Genomic DNA, 10,394 nt, shown 5'->3' on the forward strand with positions numbered 1-10,394 from the left:
GAGTAACACAACCATAGTGTAATTTCTTTTTTAAAATAAACATGACAGTGTGAATGCGGGGCGGTCCCAGCAGGAGACCGGTGGCGGTGGCGCAATCTCTTCGTTTTCGTTTAGTCGTTTAGTCGTGTCTGACTCTTCGTGACCCCATGGACCAGACCACACCAGGCCCTCCTGTCTTCCACTGCCTCCCGGAGTTGTGTCAAATTCATGTTGGTTGCTTCACAGACACTGTCCAACCATTTCATCCTCTCGTCCCCTTCTCCTCTTGCCTTCACACTCTCCCAACATCAGGGTCTTTTCCAGGGAGTCTTTTCTTCTCATTAGATGGCGCAATCTCTACTGATTGACAAATGAGATAGGAGTCTAGCCTTAAACTCTTGACCTGACTACCCTGTTTCCCCTAAAATAAGACCTAACCTGAAAATAAGCCCTAGTATAATTTTTCAGGATGCTTGTAATATAAGCCCTAACCCCAAAATAAGCCCCAGTTAATTGAACCCACCACCCTCCACCCTTGTGCAGCAACCAGAAGATGATATGACTGAATTTGAATAAATAGAGATAGTTGTACATGACAAAAATAAAACATCCCCTGAAAATAAGCCCTAATACTTTTTTTGGAGCAAAAATTAATATAAGACCCTGTCTTATTTTCGGGGAAACAGGGTATGTTTTAGCAGGGAAGGAAAATCCAACAACCCAGGTTTCAACACCTAAAGCGACAAAGTTAAAAGTAAGAGAGATAAATGGAGGAGACCAATGTGCTTGACATTTCCGAGGAACTGCAGGTTGAAGCGCCTGTCCTCTTTCTCTCCCGCTCCTTCCCCCTTCAGAAATGAACGTGCAATATTGAATTTCTAGTGAAAGCTTTTGAGACACAGGCCGAGATTCTTTGAAAATGTCAAATTTAACAGCACGAGGAAATGTCTTTTGAATCAGAAGATGAGAACTCAGGGGAGTTAAATTAACAACATAGCACAACATTTTACCAAGTAATAGCGCTATATTTTTTTTCTCTTTTATGGAGCACTGCTCGGGGCAATATCTAATCTCTTGAGTTTAATGAACTTTTAAAACTACTCCATAAATACTCCAAGGCCATGACATATACGGTCCTAAGATAAATTCAAGCCTGACTTCAGTGGACGATATCACATTTCTGTTATTAAAAAGAGTTAATTTTAATATTCAAGGCAATTTCATTTCCTACAAAATATGTGGGGGTACAGGATCTGTATTCTTGTCACAAGGGCTGGCTTTTGTTGTAGATATGAAACACAAAGACATTTTGAATATAAAAAAATATATGCCGAGAAACCCATCACATTGAGCTAATAATAGGACTTTGAAGATTGGCACCATTAGAACAAAGCATACTCAAGGAAATTATTTTGGTAACCCAACTGCAGGTTGAACATTCAGCAGAGCATCTAATGCCACTTCTAGTCTGAATTATATTTCTTCCACCATCTGCCACACCTAAGAACAACAAACTAGTATGGGGTGTGTGTGGGGGTGGTGGTGGTGGCGGCAGAAAAACCGACATCTCACACAGACTGCCAGAGACAGATGTCTAATGGTAGGGCCAGCTCTAGTAACAAGACAAAAGAAGAGGATACAGGATCATGGCATCTGGCCATGGTCATGTACCAGCTTTAATGGGTAGTTAAAATAATCAATATAATGTATCTCAAAAACATGGGCGCCCTGTTCATTATCTTCAGCAATCACGCATTCTTCATTCCAAGTCATATGCAGAAATACTTATGAATATAGTTATTCCATTATGTTGAGTATTGATTAACTATTGTCATGATTAATTATTGCAGGTACTAACATAAATTGACAGATTATATATAGCCCATATTAATTCATACATAAAATTATATATGAATTATATTCCATAATTATAGCCACCTCCAACACTCCTGCTTGCCTCACTCTTCACATTAAGGAATTGAATATGCAATTCAGCAGGGAGATTTCAAGATGGGGTGGTCCTCCAGTTATTGTTGAAATGCAAATTCCAGCACTCTCACCATAGGCTATGTTGGTTAGTGTGACGTTCACCCCTTGTGGCCCCAGCCTGTCTCTCCAAACACAGAGCACACGAAGGCAACTAATACTCATTTTCACCCGCTGCCACCAGTTGATCACTGAATCAACATTACTTATGGAAGGATGAAGATGCAGGTCCAAACTTCACTGTCTTTTAAATAAAACTTGTTTATTGATTACAGATGTTTGATTATTAATCATAGGTAACTTCTACAGGTTCATTTATCATCAATCTCAACCTTCTATTGATTATAACTGTTGCTATTCACTCTTCACTCTAATCACACCTCAGATCTCCCAAATACCACACTCTCTCTCTCTATTCTTTGACTCTGACTGTCTGACTCTCGCTGACTCCGCCTCTTTATTACATATCTCTCGGCTCCACCTCTTAACAACATTAGCCTCCAACATTAATATGCACGACTACTTAACATAATAAGGGTGAACGCTACAGTTAGGTCTGATGGGGCCCCTGGGATTCTGGGAACTGTAGTCCAAAACCACATATCCAGTCTGATCTAGTAGATAGACGTGGGCCCAGGAGACCTGGTGTTATTGACAGGCGCAGTTCTTTCATCCGTGGGCAGGACAGAACAGCAGAGGTACCCTGTATCGCAGGTAGCCACCAGTTGCCGCAAGGTAGAAGTATACAAAAGCATTGTAAAACATATTAAAAATGACAGCTAGCCACAATTGCCCAGGTCAAGAAAGAAAGAGGGTATTCCAACAGAAGGATTAACAGGGCACTTGCCACATTCCCAAGGAAGCCTGGTGCTGATCCTGAACCAGTCATTGGGTAAGTGAAGAACAAAGTTGGTGTTTCGTTGCATATTTGCTCTACTGACCTGCCCTGTTTTCTTGTTTGTCAGTTTTTGACCCTCAAGACCTGGGTTGTGGGACATGCGTCTCTCCCAAATGTTGACCCTCCATACCCATCAACCTCAGAAGACCATGCCAATGGTAAAAGCTTATCAGAGTAGCAATTCTTCAATATCTGGAAGTCCACAGATTTGCTACTAATGCCAGAGAGTTGTTTTATTTGTCCCGGCCCTCATTCTCCACATCTTCTTACGTGACTGGTTATTTGTGTGCATCCATGTAATTTATTCTGATTTATTCTGATTTTCAGCAGGCTGCAATAATTTTAGTATGCCTTTTCTTCCTCTCTGTTCCTTTTTTTAAAAGCGCCTTTGGAAATCATTGTGTTCTTGTGTTTTTATAATGTAAACTTTAGGGAACCTACATCTGCTTTATTGTATTTTGTGAAGCCGTCTTAAGTGGTAACCGGGGAGGTTAATCTAAAAACATAATAATTAGTGTTCTGTCTGTAAGTCTGCCATTTAGAGCTGTACAGTCCATCAGGCTGGCTTCGTCTATAACAGTTCAGCAAATCATTACATGGAGACAATGTGAAATCAACGCACCGTGAACTTTCCAAACCTTTCATTCTCCCAGGACCTAGGCTTTCTGTGCAATTCACAAACAATGACTGTTGTTTAAAGCAGCAAGGAAGACAGAAGAGAGATCCAGTAACCTGCCCACACAGGCAAATGTTGGCAAGAGTGTCCTCTGGACTGAAGTCCAATGTCTCCAAGAAAGAAAGAAAAATGATAGAAATTAAATTTCTCCCCTCTGTGTGGTTGCAAAGTCTTGTCTGGCTCTTACTATTAGGGAACAGATTTGTGTCTCCTGTTTTCTCTCTAATTTGTTTCAGTCAGATGCTTGCTTTTTTCTTTTTTTTGTCCTCCTGGTGATAAGGTCATGTTGGCCTCAGCATCTCTTTCCTTTCCCCTTCCCTTACTCCAGCATTCGACCGTGTGCTTCCAATCTGACCATCAGTTAGTGCCTGTTGCATGTGTGTATGATTTTTTAAAAATGACAGTAACTCTTTCCCCAGTGCAATTAATACCCCCTTTCCATACCCCCAATTTCCATTGTTGTCCATTTGTATGAAAAGAGCCTGGCTGTACGATGAGCAGTTGTTTTGGTTATTCTTACTTTCACGTGGAAAGGTGACAAAAAAAAAAAAAAAGAAAGAAGAAGAAGAAGCTGAAATGTTGTTTGCTTCTTGGTGGTTTTACCTAAGCTAGCATTTACCCCTCTAAGTGCTGCTGTGCCCAAGGCCTGTGTCAAGCAGGATGTCATCATTCATTTCTCTGAGGAAGGCTTTCCACAGCAAAACTGCCAGCACTCAGAAAGGTCTTTCTCCTGTAATCACTGGTACTGCACTTCCTTCGGAGAAGGTCTGATAACTTTTAAGATGCAGGCTGGAGCTTATGGAGAGAAGCACTTATTTCAAGTACCCAAGTTATGCACCATGAAGGACTTTAAAGCTTAAAACTGCAGTTTGCATTGAGCCTGAAAATTGGTTGGAAATCGGTGAGGTCGGGAAAAACCTCCACATGTTATGTACCTTAGCCACACCCATAGATCTGGGTTAGCCTGGAAGAGAGCTTCAAGACGGCAAATGAAACTTTCCAGATGGATGGATGGATGGATGGATGGATGGACAGACAGACAGACATATGTGTCTTATTTATAGGCTGTCTTTATCTCTTTAAGAGGACCCAAGGTGGCCCACAAAAGTTCCAAATCTGCCTCATGTACGAAGTGCTCGAATAGTCTACATTGGAAGTCACTAGGATAGCTGGAACCAGCTAAGGCTAGGAAGATCAAAGGCAGGGCCAGAGAGAGAGAGAGAGAGAGAGAGAGAGAGAGAGAGAGAGAGGGAGGGAGAGAGGGAGAGAGGGAGAGAGGGAGAGAGAGAGACTTCCCTTTTAATTCTGTCCTCAGCACCTCGTTTCTTGAGACAGAACAGGAAAGTATTATTTTGTTATTATTGCCAAAAACAGACCATAGATTCAGTTCTTCAGAAAACCACCAGGTTATGAATGTGGGATAATGTGCTTCTGTGTCCAATGATTAGAGATGGGCACAACCCACCAGTTTGTTCTTTGGACAAACAGGTATTTTGTCAAACACTTCCCAGCCTCTTCCAGTGGGGGCCCATTTGAAGGCAGTCTCCATAGGAGACGGGGCAGGTAAATCAGGCTGCTGCTGCTGCTCTAACAGTTGAGAAGTTTTTCATGATATTCAGCCTAAACCTGCTGGCTCCCTGTAGATTGAGTCCATGATTATTCAGGGATGGGAGCATGCGAATTGTGGGTCACTGTCAAGTCCAACTTAAGTCACACCAATGACTTGACTCAGACCTGACCCTGAGGGTCTCTGGGGCAACTTGTGACTTGGGAGAGATTTGTTGAGTCCTAGCAATGACAAGCTCCAAGTGGCCTCCTCCAGAAGTCTATGAACTATACAAGCCCATCCCTGGACTTTAGAAGGCGACTCTTTCCTCTGTGCCCACCCAATCTTAGAATACAGTAGTGCCTCGCTAGACAGTTACCCCGCATGACAGTTTTTTCGCTAGAGCAATTCGCAAAACAGTGATTCCTATGGGGGAATTTTGCTGGACAATGTTTGGTCCCTGCTTCGCAAACCAATTTTCGCTAGACAACGATTTTGACTGCTCCCTCCGTGCTTGCAAAATGGGTGTTTTCGGGACCTAAGCTTCCCAAGACAGCAATTTAAACAGCTGATCGGCGGTTTGCAAAGTGGCTTTCCTATGGCCGATCTTCGCTAGACAACGATGATTCTTCCCCATTGGAACCCATTAAACAGGTTTCAATGCATTCCAATGGGGAAATGCTTTTCGCTAGATTATTTCACTAAACAGCAATTTCAGTGGAACGGATTATCAGCATCTAGCGAGGCATCACTGTATTTGGCTTTTTTTCTTTGCAAACATTATTTATTTATTTATGTGATCTCTAGCCAGTCATTCACCAAGAAAGTGAGAAGCAATTCAACAAATGGCATGTTGTTGCTGTTTGTTTGTTTGTTTGTTTTTTAAAACTGAAATTAACACAAACCATTCCCTAGGATTATTAAAGCATAATTAAATCTATTTTAATTATAATAAAATAGATTATTATAGGTACAGTAAAAAACTGGGTTGATAAATAAAAGCAGAGCTAGTTGCAAGAATTTGTCTTCTTAGATCGGAAGGCACCACAGCAGCAAAGGTGCATACTTTTTGGACTACAACTTCCATGTTCCAGGATATTTGTGAGTGATAGCAACTGTTATTCTTCACCTCAGATATTTACAAATCAAACAAAGAATTCAGTGGTAACTGTTTTCAACATTTGCATTCTGTTCCCCCCTCCCCCCTTAAAATATAAACCACAAAAACATATAAACTATGAAAGCAAAGCAATATGAGTGTTGTTCTGTTGTCTGGACCTGGTGTGAAATATCCACACAGATCCCAACCACGATGTTTGTTTGTTCAAATGTAACATGTATTGCTTCCCACACTCATTTCACTTCAACTCATTTTGATGGTAGAAAACACTTTAAAGATATTTATGCAACACTTAAAATTAACACCGAATATTTTTCTAGCTTTGCTTAATTAATTTAAGTCAATCATGCTAAATCAAATCCCAGTCAATTTACGGCATCCTTCCCCCCTCCCCACCCCCCGATCAAAATATTCATTGAAGGAAATCTTCCTGCATTGCCTACTGTGAGTTCTTTCTTTCTATCACTGTACCCTAATAATTAAGAAAAAAGGAAGATCATAGGCAGGTGTCAGCTTAGCAAAATGATCCGTATTTCCTAAATGCAGCCTAGCAGTGGCGGTAGAGTTGACACTTAACAAATATTCCCCTCTATCATTTTCACATGGTAAAGTTGACTGGTTTGAATTGGGGTGTTGGAGGAGGCTCTTGAGAGTCCCCTGGACTGCAAGGAGAACAAACCTATCCATTCTAAAGGAAATCAACCTTGAGTGCTCACTGGAAGGACAGATCCTGAAGCTGAGGCTCAAATACTTTGGCCATCTCATGAGAAGAGAAGACTCCCTGGAAAAGACCCTGATGTTCGGAAAGTGTGAAGGCACGAGGAGAAGGGGATGACAGAAGATGAGATGGTGTCATCGAAGCAACCAATATGAATTTAACCCAACTCCGGGAGGCAGTGGAAGACAGGAGGGCCTGGCGTGCTCTGGTCCATGGGGTCACGAAGAGTTGGACACAACTAAACAACTAAACAACAACAAAATTGACTGGATTTGATAGTACAGTATTAAGAATGCAAGTTCTCTCTTGTCTAGTTCTTTTGAGTTACAATGAGAAACTAGAAGCTTTCCTTATTCTTCAAAAGGATGAGGTATTTCCTGTCAGCTTCAACTGATCATTTTTTTCCATTTCCAAGAACACATTTTGTGCATGTATTCCAAACTGAATAACATAAGCGGAACATTCATAGTTGAGACATTAATACAGCCTAAACAGGCAAGAACAAGAATTTAATGAACATTCCTCATCTCCCTTTGTGCCATCAACCATGTTTCCTTCTGGAACTGCACCTCTGAAATGGGACTTGAAGGCTGTTGTTGGACATAGTACTGATCCTGGTTGTGTGTGTTATGGACTGTCAAGTCAAAACTGACTTATAGGAATTCTAATAGAGTTTTCAAGGTAGATATTAAGGATTGTTTTTACCAGTTCCATTCCCCCAGTAAGTTTCATGGTTGAGCAGGGATTCAAACTCTGTTCTCCAGAGTCCTAGTCCATCACTCTGTCTAATACACCACACTGGGAATCACAACCTTAGAGGGTAGTTTTTAAGGTGGTGCTGTGGAATGAATATTCTACTGTGTCCTAAAAGGTTCTTGGTGTCCCACTGTATCTCTCATTCTGTTTCACGTTATTTGTGTTGCTCTCAAGTGCTGTCAAGTTGACTTATGGTCAACCTTACCAATTAGTGGTTTCTAGAATATCCTGTCATTAACAATTGTAATCAGGTCTTGCAAATTCAAGGTGTGACATCCTTTAGACTCAATCCACATTTCAGATAGACATAAAACCAAAGGAAGAGTTTGTGGTTTGTCATGTATGTCAAAGATTTATGCTACAGGTAGGGGACCTCTGGCCCTTGACATATCTTGGGCTCTGACACCCACCAGCCATGCCCAGTATGGACAACAGTAAGAGACCATGACGGCTGCAGTCAAAACCATGTGGAGCATCGATGTTTCTCTGTTGTGTTTTAGGTTTTAATTGCAGTTGCTTTTATTTGATGTTTCTACTGCTAGTGTCTCATATCCAGCGCAAAAGTAGAGTGTAAATTATATAAATAAATAAGCACCTAACTAAATTAAACATCTTACTCAACTTAATTTTCTTAATCTTGGTTGGTTGGTTGCTGCTCCTGCTGCTGTTTTACAAAGCTCTACTCAGAAAAATCAATGTTTGTTAAAGAGTTGTGTGCACAGGCTGAATTAAGTGAAGTTCTTAAAAACACATATTGAGTGCAAACAAAGCTAATTGGTTATTTCTGTGAGAGAACCATCCTCAGTCTGAATTTGTTGCTTTTTCCCCTTCTATATTTTATATCCTTTCTTCTGAGCCACAATTTGTCAGGCAAAAAAGCAAAAGCGAAAGGAAGGCTAGTGGAATCAGGTGAACTAAACATACGTGCTTTTCTAATACCTGCTCAACACCCCCTATTGAATCATTTCTGGCCCTTTCAGGCAAAAAAAAAAAAAAATAAAAAAAATAAAAAAATAAAGAAGACAAAAACATTCTGGCATCTTAAAGACTAACCGCTATATTTTAATATGAGCTTTTGCCACTTCTTCAGACATGAGAGTGGGACTGCATGGCAAATATTACAGTTATAAATGGCCCTCAAATATAGAGAATATCTGCCTCCTGGGTGCAAGTTGGGTGTGTGGCATTTCAGGCCTGAAAATGACCATTAAGATCCCTGTTGATATTCCGTTTCACTTCAAAAAAGCATTGTTCAGTAACCTATGACTGTAAACAAATATGAATAATTTGCTGTTGTTTAGTCGTTAAGTCGTGTCCGACTCTTCGTGACCCCATGGACCAGAGCACGCCAGGCCCTCCTGCCTTCCACTGCGTCCTGGAGTTGGATCAAATTCATGTTGGTAGCTTCAGTGCCACTGTCCAACCAACTCGTGAATGATGAATAATTTAATACTATTCAAATCTAATGCTGTCTTAATTAATTTTTGTTCAGGAGTGTGGTATCTATCTTTTGTAGGCTTCTTTTGGGGCTGAAAGGCAATTTACGAATGCTTTTATAGTTAGATAAATGACATCTACGAAGGATAATCTTGTGATACATTATCAAATCCACTGGTGAGATTGGTAACTGGGAGCAGTGAATCCGTGCCAAGTTGTAATCCAAACTTTACAGGGAGTCTTGAAGGTTCTGTCCCTCAAACAGCACAGATTGGATCCAGAGCGGATTCACTGCTCCCACAAAATTGAACCCAAAATGAAAATATATCAAAGTCGCTCCAGGCGAGGAGTTTAAGTACTGTCAGACATGGGGCCACATTAATTCTTCCTCACAAACTGTTCCCCTTGCACCTGTTGATGTTCTCTCCTCTCCGATTTCTGTCATATTGCTTCAGGTCAGGTGGCATCCAAATGGCACACAGTTATCTGCCTCTTGGGATGGATTTACTTGCTAAGCCCAAATCCCTGTGATTTCTGAATCTCTACCAAACAGCAAGAGGCTTCAAACAAATTCTTTAGCACAGACGGGAAGTGGGATGAAATACAAGGAATGTAGAAAACAGTGTCAGCTCAGCCATTGAGGCAGCAATAAGAAGCATTGATTTGTGCAAACACTGAAATGTGTGAAGGAAGAGAGGTTTGTTTCCCTAAAGGTCCAGCATGGCATAGAACTCGTGCATTATAATGAATAAATAGCGTAATGAGATTTGAAGTGTCTAGCAGCCTCCGCAGAAGCAGGTGATGAAACGGAGCACGTTAACGGCATCAACCAGCTGAAATTATGCAACAGCAATATTTTCAAAGTTGTCTAGTCCCTTGTACTGTTGCTTTTGTTAAATGTTCAAACATATGGCTTTCTGAAACAGCACCAAACATATGGGCAACAGACAGCACTCTCTTTTCCCAGGCTGTCTGAAAAAGGAGGAAACAAGAGATCAGTGGTTGGGCCATACTCCACTGAACCCCACTGACACACTCCATATAATGCATGAGAATGCATTCCCTTCCCCACAATGTTTATAACGCCACCTTGCAAAAGGACAGCTTTTCTGGATTGCTGTGGGGTGAGGGCGTGGTGCAGTTTGCCAGGTCCTTGCTAGACTAGTTGTCATTAACATTTCAAATGAGAGCCAGCCCATATACTGGATCTGCCTGTAGACAGTCACAGTTCATCTTAAATACAATGGTACCTTAACTTACGAATGTCTCCACTTGCAA

General features: G+C 41.1%; 1 protein-coding gene across 7 annotated transcripts in view; it reads right to left on the reverse strand.

The window, feature by feature from the left end:
• The window catches only part of CDH4 (cadherin 4), a 954,442-nt gene that overhangs the window by 716,638 nt on the left and 227,410 nt on the right, over window positions 1-10,394 (reverse strand). The gene's annotated exons all lie outside the window — the stretch shown is intronic.

The sequence above is a fragment of the Pogona vitticeps genome, chromosome 4, assembly GCF_051106095.1.
Source record: "Pogona vitticeps strain Pit_001003342236 chromosome 4, PviZW2.1, whole genome shotgun sequence".
NCBI lineage: Eukaryota > Metazoa > Chordata > Lepidosauria > Squamata > Agamidae > Pogona > Pogona vitticeps.